The sequence below is a fragment of the Chelonia mydas genome, unplaced genomic scaffold (genome assembly GCF_015237465.2).
Source record: "Chelonia mydas isolate rCheMyd1 unplaced genomic scaffold, rCheMyd1.pri.v2 scaffold_96_arrow_ctg1, whole genome shotgun sequence".
NCBI classification, from domain to species: domain Eukaryota; kingdom Metazoa; phylum Chordata; order Testudines; family Cheloniidae; genus Chelonia; species Chelonia mydas.
Genome location: NW_025111295.1, coordinates 1 through 16,547, shown reverse-complemented (window position 1 = coordinate 16,547; position 16,547 = coordinate 1). Strand labels below are relative to the sequence as shown.

Here is a 16,547-nt window from a genome sequence, read left to right as displayed (position 1 = left end):
ATCGGCTGAGCTCCTGCAAAAGGCCTGTGTGATGTCACTGCCACCCCCTTCCTTGCCGTGCTCATATCCTGCCACTGGTGGACACGTTGGAGGTTTGAGCTACTCCCTGGGGATCGCCCCACTCAATGAGGGTTCATTCTAGGAACAGGACCAGATTGACTTTTTGTGGGCCTGGCACCAAACATATTTGTGGGCCCCTCTGGGGAATGAAGAGGCCGGGGCAAAAGTACAGCGGGCAGGGTGGATTTGATTTAAATCACTCGTCAGGAAGACTCCATTTAATCATGGTTTTCTACATAAAAGTGCATTCTTGTTGCTTGTTATAACCTTAATACATATTCTTCACAACTCAGAGTTTGATGTAGGTTTCACTTTTAGAAGGGAAACACTATACATTTTTAAACCGTGATTTATACGGAAAACTTTTCAGATGAGTTTTACAGCTATGTCACAAAATGAATGAGTGTTTGGTTATTTCATTTACCAAAGGTAACTGAAGCAGAGATTTATGAAGTTATTGGGAGGGGAACTCTCTCCAATTCAACAGGTTAATCATTAATATTTGGAGGATTTTCTTGCCAGGCTGTATTAGGAAGAGAACATCCCCAGACAGATATTTAAATTGCTTTATTTAACTAAAACAACCACGTGAAGTATTCTGGATATTTTTCTTCAACAGCAAACATAATAGTTTAACAAAAAGCATATGTCCCTCATTCTCACGTTTATCTCCAGACTTCTTTTCCTTGTCCAGATCTATTCTGCCCCCAACAATCTTCTATTTATTGAACTTTTTGAAACTTTTCACTTTTAAAGAGAGGTAAGGGGTTGACCCTGTGTCCACATATTTGCAGAGGGACAACAGAGTTGAGGTCTGTTATTTCTCACTTCTCTATATTATTTATTTATTTAAAACATTTTTGCTGTTAACAAGCACGTTACCTCTGGAGACACAAATCCACAGTTTGAGAACTGCAAAACTAAGCATCTCTGATGTACCTTAATTAAAACAATCTTTAGATATTTTTTCCTCAAAAATCCAATTTAAATTAAAAAAATCCGATTATTTGATTTTTTAAAAAAAGTCATTGATTTTTATCCACCCTCAAAGTCGGGCATGGGGGCGGGGGGAAGGATTGGTCCAAGCTGGAGTGAGGCAGGAGACAGGGGCAAGATGAGCACAGTGGGACATGGGAGGAGGATTAGTCCCTGTTGACTGGAGCAAGGCAGGGGCTGAGGGCAAAAGCACAGTGGGGCAGGAGCTAGGATTGATCCTTGAAGCAAGAAAGGGGCCAGGGGTAAACTGCAAGCAGAGCAGGTCTGGGGAGGGGGTAAACAGGATCCCCCCCTACTCCTGCCCACATAGAGTGGGTACCTACCTTCTCCCTAGTCTAGCCCATTCTCTTCGTCTCGCTCTGCACTGAGCTGAGGGTGGGGGTGCACTGAGCACAGGGCTGGGTGTGAAGGAGAAGGCTGGGGGTTGGGGTGCAGGGTCTGAACAGGAGGTAGAATGAGGGAGGGGGCTCAGAGTTGGGGCAGGAGGTTGGGGGTGTGGAGCACTTACCTGGGGGAGCTCCCATTCGGTGCAAGGGGTGCAGGTTGATATGTGTGGGGGGAGGGTGCAAGAGCTCCAATTTGGTGCTCAGGGTGGGGGTGGGGATTTGAGGGGGGTGCAGGAGTCAGAACTGGGGACTGGGTGTGTGTGGGGGGGGTGCAGGAGTCAGGGCAGGGTGTGTGAGGAGGGTGCAGGAGTCAGGGTTGGGGCGTGCAGGAGTCAGGGCAGAGGGCTGCGTGTGTGGGAGAGGGCTGCAGGGGTCAGGGCTGGGGAGGTGTGCTGGAGTCGGGGGGTGCTTCCAGCCCTCTGCCCTGAGTGTTTCACAGGAGGGAGCTGGAAGGTATACCCCGATTCCACCCCCTTCCTCAAGGCCCTCTCCCCGCCTCTTCTCCACGTCCCCCTCTCTCTGCCCGGCACACCGCGGAATGGGGGCAGGGGCGGAGGTGGGGCAAGTCCGCAGCAAGCTGCGGGGAGAGGCGGGAGCTTGGTTGCCGGCGGCCTCGGAGCAGCAGGACCGAGCCTGGGGTGCAGCCCCACCAAGCTTCTCCCCCGCAGGAGAGAGCGGGGGCGGAGAAGAGTGGCTGGGCCAGGGCCCCCCTACTCCAGACTCCCCCTCCCCCCATCTCCAGCAGTCCGGCCGCCCCCCTTTTTTTTTTGCTCTGGGGCGACCCTGATTCAGGTGTGCCTGGGCCCACCCCGTGCGCACGCCTCTGAAGCTAGCATTAGTGTGTGATCCTTGAGAGCCCCGGAGCTGTGCTGCCCCTGAGTAGTGTGAGTGGGAATTGTGCTTTTTCACACTGCTTGTGAACACACAGGGGTCCAGCTAGCCGGCTTTCAGCTCCCCCACTGTAAAAAGTGATCAAGCCCTTCCTGCACCACAAACCCAGGGCCTTAAAGGGATGGGTCAGCACGGAGAATTCAGCGCTTGCCAACAGGGGGACACTCAGGAAAATGAATTTTGATTAGTAGAAGGTGTGACTTGAAAGTGGATTAGTTAAATGGCATCGAACCCCTCACTAACCCCATCAAAGAACTGACCTTACATAGCACATCAGAGCTCAAAGCTATTTCTTTATGTTTTTTGGGAGAAAGCTACATATTCCACAGTCCACACCCCTCTTCAAATGAGAGTTTTGGGAAGGTTGCAGAGAGGTTCCCTGTGCCTCTCTGGTGAACTTGGCTTCTGGATTCTCCTGGTCTTTACCTTCTCCTGCTCCTGCAGTGTTGATTTTCTCTCCTTCACCATCCTGCAGCCTCCTCCTTCTCTTCCTGTTGAAATAGCAGCAGTAGTTGCTCTGGTATCTTAGACCTTGTCTACTTCCTGGAACAGTGGGGGCCTATCCCCATTGGCCTATATACAACCCCACTGTGTAACCCAGATGTGGCTGCATCTTAGTACCAAGACACCAGGGGTCACGGCGCCAGTGGAGATGGTACACACAGGCCACTGCCCTACGTGGCCACCAGACGTCAGACTGTGCCCTGTGTTAGCTGGCTACCACACTTCACTGCCCCAAGACGTGAGGTACACGCAGGCTACACATGAGGTACACAAAACCTGTTCTCAAACTGGGCCCCAGGGGTCACTGCAGCACTGGCCGGGGGGACACATGCAGGGCCCTGCCTCACGTGACCACCAGGAGTCACTGCTGCAATGGTAGTGGGGGAATGATAAACAGGCCACGGCCTGAAGTGGCCACTACCACAACGGTGTGTGTCTGTCTGTTGTGGGAGGGAGATACCAAGAGGGCACTGCCACACCAGGCCACCACCGGGAGGTCACTGCTCCAATTAGTAGATACACACATCAGGTAGTGCCTCAACTGGCCAACAGGGGGCAGTACCTCAGATGTGGGAGTGCGGGGAGAGGAGGAAATCAAAGGCCACTGCCTCACTTAGCCACCAGCAGTCACTACCCAAATAGGGGATGTCATAAAAATAAAGGGAAGGTAAAACCCCTTTAAAATCCCTCCTGGCCAGAGGAAAAATCCTCTCACCTGTAAAGGGTTAAGAAGCTAAAGGTAACCTCGCTGGCACCTGACCAAAATGACCAATGAGGAGACAAGAGACTTTCAAAAGCTGGGAGGAGGGGGAAAAATCAAAGGGTCTGTGTCTGTCTGTATGCTGCTTTTGCCAGGGACAGAACAGGAATGGAGTCTTAGAACTTTTAGTAAATAATCTAGCTAGGTATGTGTTAGATTATGATTTCTTTAAATGGCTGAGAAAAGAACTGTGCTGAATAGAATGACTATTCCTGTCTGTGTGTCTTTTTTGTAACTTAAGGTTTTGCCTCAAGGGATTCTCCATGTTTTGAATCTAATTGCCCTGTAAGGTATCTACCATCCTGATTTTACAGAGGTGATTCCTTTACTTCTATTAAAAGTCTTCTTGTAAGAAAACTGAATGCTTTTTCATTGTTCTCAGATCCAAGAGTTTGGGTCTGTGGTCACCTATGCAAATTGGTGAGGATTTTTACCAAACCTTCCCCAGGAAGTGGGGTGCAAGGGTTGGGAGGATTTTGGGGGGAAAGACGTGTCCAAACTACGTTTCCCAGTAAACCCAGTTAAAGTTTGGTGGTGGCAGTGGAAATCCCAAGGGCAAAGGGTAAAATTAATTTGTACCTTGGGGACGTTTTAACCTAAGCTAGTAAAAGTAAGCTAAGGAGGTTTTCATGCCGGTCCCCACATCTGTACCCTGGAGTTCAGAGTGGGGAAGGAACCTTGACAGGGGAGACAAACACACATGCACAGGGCACTGCCCCAGTTGGGGGATATATAGAGGGTATTGCCCCATGTGAATGCCAGGGATTAGTGCCTGCCATAGCTGGCCAAAGAGGGGGTGGGGGGGCTACACACAGGGAACTGCCCCACTTGGCCACCAGTGCACATCCCTAGTGGGGGAGTGATGCACACCAGGAACAGGGCTCACTGCCACAAGAGGGTTGGAAGATACCCAGGGTACTACCTAACAGGGCCATACAGGCACCCTGCCACCTTGGGGGAGGTGAAGTACTCACCTAGAGCACTGACTCATCTGGCTACCAGTGGTGCCTGGCCAGCAGGGGTCACGATCACAGTGCTGGGGGGGAAGATACACATAGAATCATAGAATCATAGAATATCAGGGTTGGAAGGGACCCCAGAAGGTCATCTAGTACAACCCCCTGCTCGAAGCAGGACCAATTCCCAGTTAAATCACCCCAGCCGGGGCTTTGTCAAGCCTGACCTTAAAAACCTCTAAGGAAGAAGATTCTACCACCTCCCTAGGTAACGCATTCCAGTGTTTCACCACCCTCTTAGTGAAAAAGTTTTTCCTAATATCCAATCTAAACCTCCCCCATTGCAACTTGAGACCATTACTCCTCGTTCTGTCATCTGCTACCATTGAGAACAGTCTAGAGCCATCCTCTTTGGAACCCCCTTTCAGGTAGTTGAAAGCAGCTATCAAATCCCCCCCATTCTTCTCTTCTGCAGACTAAACAATCCTAGCTCCCTCAGCCTCTCCTCATAAGTCATGTGCTCTAGACCCCTAATCATTTTTGTTGCCTACCCATTCGGTCCCTAGTCTGTAGCGGTGCATTGGATTCTTCCATCCTAAGTGCAGGACCCTGCACTTATCCTTATTGAACCTCATCAGATTTCTTTTGGCCCTATCCTCCAATTTGTCTAGGTCCTTCTGTATCCTATCCCTCCCCTCCAGCGTATCTACCACTCCTCCCAGTTTAGTATCTTCCGCAAATTTGCTGAGAGTGCAATCCACACCATCCTCCAGATCATTTATGAAGATATTGAACAAAACCGGCCCCAGGACCGACCCCTGGGGCACTCCACTTGACACCGGCTGCCAACTAGACATGGAGCCATTGATCACTACCCGTTGAGCCCGACAATCTAGCCAGCTTTCTACCCACCTTATAGTGCATTCATCCAGCCCATACTTCCTTAACTTGCTGACAAGAATACTGTGGGAGACCGTGTCAAAAGCTTTGCTAAAGTCAAGAAACAATACATCCACTGCTTTCCCTTCATCCACAGAACCAGTAATCTCATCATAAAAGGCGATTAGATTAGTCAGGCATGACCTTCCCTTGGTGAATCCATGCTGACTGTTCCTGATCACTTTCCTCTCATGTAAGTGCTTCAGGATTGATTCTTTGAGGACCTGCTCCATGATTTTTCCAGGGACGGAGGTGAGGCTGACTGGCCTGTAGTTCCCAGGATCCTCCTTCTTCCCTTTTTTAAAGATTGGCACTACATTAGCCTTTTTCCAGTCATCCGGGACTTCCCCCGTTCGCCATGAGTTTTCAAAGATAATGGCCAAGGGCTCTGCAATCACAGCCGCCAATTCCTTCAGCACTCTCGGATGCAACTCGTCCGGCCCCATGGACTTGTGCACGTCCAGCTTTTCTAAATAGTCCCTAACCACCTCTATCTCCACACAGGGCTGGCCATCTCTTCCCCATTTTGTGATGCCCAGCGCAGCAGTCTGGGAGCTGACCTTGTTAGTGAAAACAGAGGCAAAAAAAGCATTGAGTACATTAGCTTTTTCCACATCCTCTGTCACTAGGTTGCCTCCCTCATTCAGTAAGGGGCCCACACTTTCCTTGGCTTTCTTCTTGTTGCCAACATACCTGAAGAAACCCTTCTTGTTACTCTTGACATCTCTTGCTAGCTGCAGCTCCAGGTGCGATTTGGCCCTCCTGATATCTTTCCTACATGCCCGAGCAATATTTTTATACTCTTCCCTGGTCATATGTCCAACCTTCCACTTCTTGTAAGCTTCTTTTTTATGTTTAAGATCCGCTAGGATTTCACCATTAAGCCAAGCTGGTCGCCTGCCATATTTACTATTCTTTCGACTCATCGGGATGGTTTGTCCCTGTAACCTCAACAGGGATTCCTTGAAATACAGCCTGCTGTCCTGGACTCCCTTCCCCTTCATGTTAGTCCCCCAGGGGATCCTGGCCATCTGTTCCCTGAGGGAGTCGAAGTCTGCTTTCCTGAAGTCCAGGGTCCGTATCCTGCTGCTTACCTTTCTTCCCTGCGTCAGGATCCTGAACTCAACCAACTCATGGTCACTGCCTCCCAGATTCCCATCCACTTTTGCTTCCCCCACTAATTCTACCCGGTTTGTGAGCAGCAGGTCAAGAAAAGCGCCCCCCCCCAGTTGGCTCCCCTAGCACGTGCGCCAGGAAATTGTCCCCTACGCTTTCCAAAAACTTCCTGGATTGTCTATGCACCGCTGTATTGCTCTCCCAGCAGATATCAGGAAAATTAAAGTCACCCATGAGAATCAGGGCATGCGATCTAGTAGCTTCCGTGAGTTGCCGGAAGAAAGCCTCATCCACCTCATCCCCCTGGTCCGGTGGTCTATAGCAGACTCCCACCACTACATCACTCTTGTTGCACACACTTCTAAACTTAATCCAGAGACACTCAGGTTTTTCCACAGTTTCGTACAGGAGCTCTGAGCAGTCATACTGCTCCCTTACATACAGTGCTACTCCCCCACCTTTTCTGCCCTGCCTGTCCTTCCTGAACAGTTTATAACCATCCATGACTGTACTCCAGTCATGTGAGTTATCCCACCAAGTCTCTGTTATTCCGATCACGTCATAGTTCCTTGACATCACCAGGACCTCCAGTTCTCCCTGCTTGTTTCCAAGGCTTTGTGCATTTGTATATAAGCACTTGAGATAACCTGTTGATCGCCCCTCATTCCCAGTATGAGGCAGGAGCCCTCCCCTCACAGACATTCCTGCCTGTGCTTCCTCCCGGTATCCCGCTTTCCCACTTACCTCAGGGCTTTGGTCTCCTTCCCCCGGTGAACCTAGTTTAAAGCCCTCCTCACTAGGTTAGCCAGCCTGCTGGCAAAGATGCTCTTCCCTCTCTTCGTAAGATGGAGCCCGTCTCTGCCCAGCACTCCTCCTTCATGGAACACCATCCCATGGTCAAAGAATCCAAAGCCTTCTCTCCGACACCACCTGCGTAGCCATTCGTTGACTTCCACGATTCGACGGTCCCTACCCAGGCCTTTTCCTTCCACGGGGAGGATGGACGAGAACACCACTTGCGCCTCCAACTCCTTTATCCTTCTTCCCAGAGCCACGTAGTCCGCAGTGATCCGCTCAAGGTCATTCTTGGCAGTATCATTGGTGCCCACGTGGAGAAGCAGGAAGGGGTAGCGATCCGAGGGCTTGATGAGTCTCGGCAGTCTCTCCGTCACATCGCGAATCTTAGCCCCTGGCAAGCAGCAGACTTCTCGGTTTTCCCGGTCAGGGCGGCAGATAGATGACTCAGTCCCCCGGAGGAGAGAGTCCCCGACCACCACCACCCGCCTTCTCCTCTTGGGAGTGGTGGTCGTGGAACCCCCAACCTCAGGACATCGCATCTCATGCCTTCCAACCAGCGGAGTCTCCTTCTGCTTTCTCCCCCCAGACATATCATCTGGTCCACTCTCCGCAATGGTATCTGTGGAGAGAACATGAAAGCGGTTAGTTACCTGTGTCTGTGTTACTGGAACCCGGACATTCCGCTTACCTCTTCTGGAGGTCACATGTTGCCAAGCTTCTTCACTGGCCTCTTGGCTCCTCTGTGCAACCTGCTCTATATCTTTAGAGCTTTGTGCCCCTAGAAGCCTATCCTGAGTTTTGTCCAGAAAATCCTCATTTTCTCGTATACAACGCAGGGTCGTTATCTGTTGCTCCAGACCTTCAATCTTCTCTTCCAATATGGAGACCAGCTTGCACTTTGTACAGACAAAGTCGCTTCTGTCCTGTGGAAGAAAGACAAACATGGCACATCCAGTGCAGGTCACAACAGCTGAACCCCCCCCTTCCATAACACCTACTATGAGCTTCCTCAGAGACGTTTGCAAGATGTAAGCCTCACTGGGCTCACTCCAGGCGAACTCCCAGGCAAACTCCTGCTGTGAGTTGCTCTGCTGTCCCCGCTGCTCAGCTGGTTCACTGCCGCTCAGCTGGTTCGCGAGGCTCTGGCTATTTTTAAACAGCCAGGCTCCCCTGACGCAAGCAAACAGACACCCTAATGCCCGCCCCCTGCAGGCTAGCAGCCAATCAGACACTCACTCAGGCTCTCTCACTGCCCTCCCAGCAAACACACGCTCGGATACTTCCTCAGCAAGCAAACACACACACACACACACACACACACACTCGGATACTTACCAGTCCCAGGCAAACTCCTGCTGTGAGCTGCTCTGCTGTCCCCGCTGCTCAGCTGGTTCGCTGCCGCTCAGCTGGTTCGCGAGGCTCTGGCACTATCCCACCTGGCCAGCAGCGGTCAATGCCCCAACAGGAGCGATATTCACCATGCACTGCCCCACCTGGTCACCAGGGGGCCCTGCACCCTGACACCAACCCACACATACCCCTGGTGAGCAGGTGTGTGCCTGTGTGTTACTCTGCACTTTAAGCAATGAGGCAAAGGCTAATTTTATTTAAATTTCTGATGGCGAAAGCTCTGAGTTACAACCCTCACCTTGCTGAGCACCTGCCCATAGCCAGAGCAGTGTCCCCGATGACAGCAGAGACCCCAGAACAGAGACCCAAAAGGGAAGCAGCTTTTAGGTGAAGCAATGACAGACTCTGGGGAGGGGTTCTGGGGAAGCAGAGAAAGACCAACTAACCAGTGGCACCGTTGGAAACCCAGTATTGGGTGTGGACCCCGAGCGAGGCTTTTGGGTGATGCAGTAATGGAGCCAGGGATGATAAGAGGGTTTCTAGGCATCTCTAATCCTAGCCCCACTTCTCCTGTGCCCAAGGCCATGACCACGAATCTACCCCTCTCCGTCTCAGACCCCACAGCCCCAAAGACATGACTGGCCACTCATGCTGTGACCCAGTTACACCAATGAAGTCTCCCCAACCTCTCTAGGAAGATACGGGGTGGGAGGGGCAAGCCACTTAGCCCAGTAGGGCAGAGACCATGGCCATAGGCAGATAGACCCAGCCTAGCCCAAAGGAGACAGGGGGAGGGGGAGCAGAGGAAGAGGATGCAGGCAACTGAACATAACAGGTGTCCATGAAAGGAGAGAGAGAGTTTGAGTGTGAGTTGGCCAACACAGTAGAGAAGACAGAAAGAGAGAGAAACCTAGGAGGAAGGAAAGAAACTCAGAATCGGGAGTCACCCTCATGGATTCAACCTTCTGCTAGGGAGCACACCCCACTCCTGGCCAGAGAGATGATCAGCCCCCGCAAATGGCAACATCATCTCCCTTGAAGCCACAGCTAGGCAGGAAACCCACACCCAGCTAACGGGAAGTCCCTGCTTGGAGCCAGGGGGGCTGTGACCAGAGCCCTCCCCAAACCAGACACTTACCTCACTGACAGCGACAGCTGCTTCGCTCCCAGCTGGACAGGTCTTGCCTGGCATCAACAGGATTCACGCTGTCACTGCTCTCGCTCACTTTCCATCTCACCTCGGGGCTGGACTCCGTCCTCATGACTTCTTTCCCCTTGGTATTAAACACAACACAAGAGGGAAAGAAAAAGCAATGGTGGCGAGGCTCCTCTTCTCGCTCCTCCCGCACCCCAGGGCTCTGGCTTCAACCCTCCTCCCATTATGCCATCACAGATACAATTAGAAATCCTCCCTCTGCACCTGCACCCAAAGGAGTCACTCTGCACAGGAGACGATTGTCTCTTCCCCTGCCCTTAATACCACGCACAGCTCACAGCCTCTGAAGAAAACTAACCTGGGAAGAGCTGAGGAAGAGAGTGCCATCACCGCTGACTCACACCCAGTGTGGGAAAGGCAGAAGGCTCAGGACTGTTCATCTCTGCTTACCGGGATGTCCAGCCTGCTCAGCTCCACTTCTTCCAGCTTCTCCTCTGCCTGGGGCTCCTGGGCGACTCATCTGCAAGCGCAGGAAATAACCGACGAGCGAGGCAGCCCTGCCCACAGCTCTATCGGTGCGCGAGAGCTCGGCCTCCCTCCGTCTCCCACATGCTCTGGAGCAGCCCCACGCGATGAAAAGAGACAGAGCCAAAGGGCTGTGTGGCCAGTCACCCCACCTCCCCCTCTGTCACCTCCAGGACCTGCTATGATTCTCTTCCCTCCTGCTAGATGGTGCAGGCTCTCGAGACCAAGCCTGTGGGGATCAATGCGCACTTCTCCTGCCCATGGCCTGTGGTAGGAGGCAGTAAAAAGAGAGAGAGGGTGAGCTGGACAGGTCTTGCGTGGCATCAAGACACACACACAGACTTCTTTTCCCTTGGTGCCAAACACAACGCAAGAAGGAAAAACAAAAGTTATCGTCACACACTGCCGTGATGGCGGGGCTCTTCTTTTCGCATCTCCCACACCCCAGGGCTCTACCCTGAACCCCCTTCCCATGATGTTCTGGGAGCTACAATTAGAAGCACCCCAGTGCACCTGCACCCAAAATAGTCACTCTGCACAGGAGACTCTTGTCCCTTCCACTGCTCTTAACCCCACAGAGCCCCGGGCGCAGCTAGGATACACCTTATTATTCTTGAGTACTGGGGCGCTCGTCCTCTCCTTCCTATCCCTCTTGGACTCCATCTGTGAGAGAGGACAGAGAAGTGTTACAGACACAGACACCCTTCCCCAGCTCTCTGCACCCTGGGCTCACACCTGGTTGTCTCCCCAATCCTTGGTATTGTCCACCATGTCTCCCTCCACAGAAGGCACCTGGCCTCATCTTAGATGCCATCTTCATATCGCTCTTCTCCTTCCCACGCCCCATTCCAGACGCTCCATCGCATCCACAGGGCTCCCAAAAGGTGTCACCTTCGGCCAAAAACCACACCCCACCCTGAGGGTGTAAAGAGTCTTTGTGAGCCCAGCACACACCAGACAGGAAAATATTCACACTCACACCCAGCTCAGCCACATTGGGAGCTTGCCCCCCCTTTCCCGGCCACAGGGCCACGGGGCTCATGGATGGTGAAGTTTGGTGGACTGTGGGGGCTGAAGGACTAGCTCAGCGTGTGAATGAGTGACCAGGATATATGTGGGGGATGGACTGTGGGGTTGAGGTGTCCAGGAGGACCCAAGGGAAGGGAATAGGGGGATTCGAGGTAGAGGAGGGAAGGGTTACCAAGGTGCACTGTGGGAATAGGGGATTTAGAGACCCCAGAGGGGACGGGTGGGGGCGTGATTGAGGTCCCCACGGTGGCTGAAAAGAGGAACCCAGCATGTTGGGGGGTAGCAGAGATTGGAGATGAGGAACCTGGCATACTGGGGATGGACTGGGGGAGGGGTGACGGGAAAGTGGGGGCCAGCAATGGGGAAAGGGGTGGGAGTCCTTTGGGGGTGGGGTGCTGAGGACGGGGGAGGAGGTTGGGGGCGGCAGCACATTTCAGGGGACGCTGGGGGCCGAGGGATGAGGAAAAGGGTTGGGGTGAACTAGGGGGGAGTTTGGGGAGTGGGGTCTGAGGGATCTCCTGGATGGAGGGTGGGGCTGGGGGGGCTGGGGGCTGGAGGGGCCCGCGGGGGGCTGGAGGGGTGTCGGGGGCTAATGGCTGAGGGGGGGGGGACTGTGGGAGGCGTTGGGGAGGGGGGGCTGAGGGAGCGCATGGGTGGGGGAGGGATCAGGGGCATGTGTAAAGCCACCTAAGTCCTGAATGCCCCCTCACAGCTAGTGAGCTGCTCAGAACCCTAGTGCAAACCAAAATCCTGGCAGCCATGAAGCAGAATTCTCAAACTAGGTGAGGGTACATATATTTCACCAGCACATCTACAGCTCAGGGCAAGCACAAAAGACAGCATATTTGTGTATTTCCAAAATACTCCCATGGGATGTGGGAGATCCAAGTTTGAATCCCCACTCTGCTTGATCTGGAGCAGGACTTGAGTCTCCAACATCCCAGCTGAGTGCCCTAATCACTGGGCTATTGGTATTCTGAGGACACACACCATCCATCTATTGTTTGTGCTGGGCCTGCACCTGTAGGCATGCTGGCAAGAGAGGCATTCTCTCACCTAGTTTGAGAATCATGCTTCAGAGCCACTGAGGCTTTGGCTTGCATTTGGGCTTTGAGCTGCTCATTTACTATGGGGTGGATTGAAGACGTAGGCAGCTTTGCATGTGCCCACCTATGGAAACTAGGTTCCATGAAGACTTAGGTCTCTACGCAGCAGTTGAACAACTGTGGCTGGTCTAAGTCAGCTGATTCAGACTTGCAGACCTCATATTACAGGGCTGTAGAATTGTGGTATAGACATCTGGGATCAGACTGGAGCCCAAGCTCTGAGACTCTGTAGATGAGGATGGTCCCAGAGCCCATGCTCCAGCCCAAGCATCTACACTGCAGTTTTACAGTCCCACAGCCTGAGCCCTGCAAGCCCAAGTCAGCTGGCCTGGGCCAGCCGGGTGTTTAACTGCTGTGTAGACATACCCTATGGGGTTAGGCAGCAGCTGGGTAGTAGTTTTGAGAATGTGAGTTGCACCAAAGTGTTAGACTAAAGAGGCATTTCGGTGTGAATCTGGACCTTAGACCTTGCAATGCTAAGTAAAGCAATGGATCTTTGAAAATCTAGGCATTAGGCACCTAAAGATGCAGATAGGTACCTACTGGGATTTTCAAAACACCTGGATGCCAGCACATAACCTTCAAAGGAAATCCCATTCGGTCCCTTTTTGCCACTTTAGGTGCCTAAATCCTTTTTAAAATCTGGCTCAAAGCTATTATACTCCCAGTAATAAGTCATATACCACCATGAATCATTTCATATTGACCCTTACATAAATGTTCAAACTACAGTAGTAAAGACCTCTCATTAAGACTAGCAGTGTTAAACAGTTTACACAAAGTTTACATTACAATAAATAATAATGAGAAGGTGTTAGTTAAGCAAGGATAGAAAGATGGTTAAAACAACCTAATAGTAAAACTTTATAGCAGCTGAGAGATCTTGTCATGAGAGGGATATGGTAGTTTCTTTTGAAGTTATAGTCACCAGTGCTTCTCAAGTGGCTGAACTTCAAGGAGCTATGCCACATATCTTCTCTAAACCATATATCATAGAGATTCAGAGAAGTCTTTAAAGTTGGTCATTTTTTAGAAAGCTGAATTAGAAGCCATTTTTAGTGCTACTAATTCAATTACTTAACTTAAAAGTAAAAGTATAAAGCAGCTTATCTATCTGCAACATACAGCAACTGGGCTGGAATGGAAAAAAATTACTAATGTAATGGATTGTGGAGTTCCACCAGGAATGAAGCTCTTAAAGAAGAACATCCAACATCAATTATAATATGGCTTGAGACACTTATTGGTCAAAGGCATTTTCTGTTCTAGTTTATTCCGTTCCATTCACATTCTTATCTTATGCCCATTGCTATGGCATCTGAGCATCTGGCCACTTAGTGTCATATTCATGTTTAATCCCTACAAAACACAATCACTAGACATATATACATAGCAGGTGTACATATCCATTATAAGTAAATAGTAAAGTGATACCAGAGATGAATCTGACGCATTGAGTTTACACTAGTTATTTTATAAATGAATAACTATCTGTTAATAATCACACAGAAGTCCTGTAAAACGCCTCATAAGATGTTTTATTCACTATATAATGCTCTGGCAGATGGTAATTTTTCAACAGAGCAAGAGTTTTGTATACAAGTGGCTGGTAGCCCCTCAAATGTATATTTAACTTGATAATACAAATGTGCAAATCTAAGATCAACGTGGAATCCTGGTTTATTTTCTGGGTATGTGAAAACAGGAAAAATTGCCAGAAAATTAAAAAGTATATAAGTTATTTTGCTTTCTACTGCTATTTTCATAGGGTAAATCTAGCCATGGCCCCATTTGTGCAGTCATCTGAACTCTTATGCATATGAACTGAGTATTTAAATACAGTTACCCAAACTGCAATTTTAAATACCAAATTGTATGTGTACATATATATTGTCTATGTGTAAATTTCTGCACAAGTGACAAATTTTTGCACAAATTTTTGCAAAAGGGAGCCTCATGAAAATATGGCTTACAGCATTGATTGTGTCATAAATCTTTGGTCTATTCAAGATAAATTAATGTAATCAGGCAAAATATATTGACTATAAAACTAATTATTGTAATAATACCCATTTGAAGTATATTTATATAATATGTGGAAAATTATCTGGAATGAAAGCAGTCTTTCCTCTAAAATGTGATAACCTTGACAACAGTAGAGTTTTATCCAACTAGACGAGTAGGTCTTATGTTTTTACCATCATTGGTGCACTTCGTTCTGTCATAATCATCACTGAGAGGTTTGCCTGAATGCCAGTGCCGAAGTTCATCAAATTCTGTTTGTTTAATAAGTGAAGTAACTGCAGGATCATTGCTGAAAAATACACACAGTATATACAGTGATACTTATGTATTTTTAGTTTTCTGGCACATCCTATATAACAAGCCTTATACCCACTTCATTATAAACAAAATGTTTTGGCATTTGTTGTAATACCTAATACTGACTAGAAGAGTATGTCATACCAAAGAGATCTTTTTTTCACTTGTATATTCTTAATTTTCTATGGCAGGCACCTGATTCCTCATGACTTCATTTTGCTCTTGTGGCTTCCTGTCCTCCCCACTTAACTCTTTATGGATTAGTGAAGAATCATATTGCATAAGTCACAGAACTAATCTTTAATAGGTGCACATCTGTATTGTCTGACTTCATATTTGATACTTAGTTTAGTGCAAATCCACACTTCTTGGCCACAGAAACAACAAAGTTCCATGAATAATTTTGTCAAAGCCAGGATTTGGGAGTCAGTACAGGAGGGGTACATCCTTTGTGTGTCACAGAACACAGCTCTGTGAGGACTCCCTGTATGGGAATACAAAGCAGGTGTCTGAGCAGAGCAGGGGAACGCTGAGGAAGGGACAAATGGAGAGAATCTACTGCCACAAAGATTCTCCACTCACAGCAGGGGTTCATTGAGGGTTTAAACGGCTACTACCCCCACCCCCCAGGTAGCTTTCATGGAGCAACTCTGAAGCCATTTATTGGCCTGAGTGGAGGGAAAGGTTTTCTCCTCCAGCATCCCAATACAGAGCCTGTTACTAGGGTTAAATCATGTTATCCATAAAACCTACAAATCTATAGTTACTTAATCTTTATTCAGGTAACGCTCTCATTTGAATCAATTTGCATTCTGTGATTGGCTTCTATGGGATCAGTATCTGGCCCTTCAAGTACACATTGTATGGTAAAAGCAGCTATTTGAAACTGTAGAGCAAGCATTATCAGAGACTGTAAGGCTAATCAACAACTGGATAAAGAATACAACATGGAGTCAGGATTTAGAGTCTGAGTCATCCTTACTCTGCACCTAATGTTAATATTTACACCAGTTCAAAGTGGATGTAAAATACTACCTACTGCACAAGTGTAAATAATGACATAAGATGCAGGGCAGTAAAGAATCAGCTCATAGCACCTCATTTAATTAAAAAAGAAAAACCCAGACAAATGTAAAAAGAATGTACCTGCTTAAAATAGGTAAATCTGCCAAAACAGCTCCAGCATAATCTTCAACAAGGTCAGATTTCACTGGGATGAGCCCTATACTGGGAATTTCTTCCTTAGATTCTTTGCAGGGTTAATGAAAACGTGATAAATACTGGTTAATTAAAACATACACTCTTATGTTACCTTCTGCAATTCCAAAGAGCAAAAAGTATATACAACATCCTGCTAATTTTTGTCAAGTGTATGTTATAAATCAAATGGTAACAAGAAATACAAGTTAAGTAATAATCAGTGATGTTAAAGGAGAATTTGTAATATTATGGTATACATTGAATATAAATTATGTTGATTCACAAGAGATGTGGGGAACACAAGACACTTCCTTTTATATTACAAAAGTTCTTCTGGAGAGCGCTGCGGTGTTTTAACAAAACATTTGAAAAGCTTAACCGAAGTTACCCTCAAGTATGGAAAGAATAAATGCCTGATAACGATAGACAGGAAAGTCACAGACATTGCAGCTC

General features: G+C 48.9%; 1 long non-coding RNA gene across 3 annotated transcripts; it reads right to left on the bottom strand.

Moving 5' to 3' along the window:
- Positions 1 to 1,765: 1,765 nt before the first annotated feature.
- LOC119565058 lies at positions 1,766 to 16,166 on the bottom strand. Of its 3 annotated transcripts, XR_006287803.1 has the most exons (6): positions 16,041 to 16,166; positions 14,771 to 14,886; positions 11,173 to 11,353; positions 10,363 to 11,100; positions 9,895 to 10,030; positions 1,766 to 2,824 (listed from the first exon to the last, which is right to left on the bottom strand). It is a non-coding gene; the product is annotated as an uncharacterized LOC119565058 (long non-coding RNA). The 3 variants fall into 3 exon arrangements; XR_005223748.2 differs by having other exon boundaries at positions 10,271 to 11,353; XR_005223749.2 differs by having other exon boundaries at positions 10,363 to 11,353.
- Between the last annotated feature and the right edge of the window lie 381 nt (positions 16,167 to 16,547).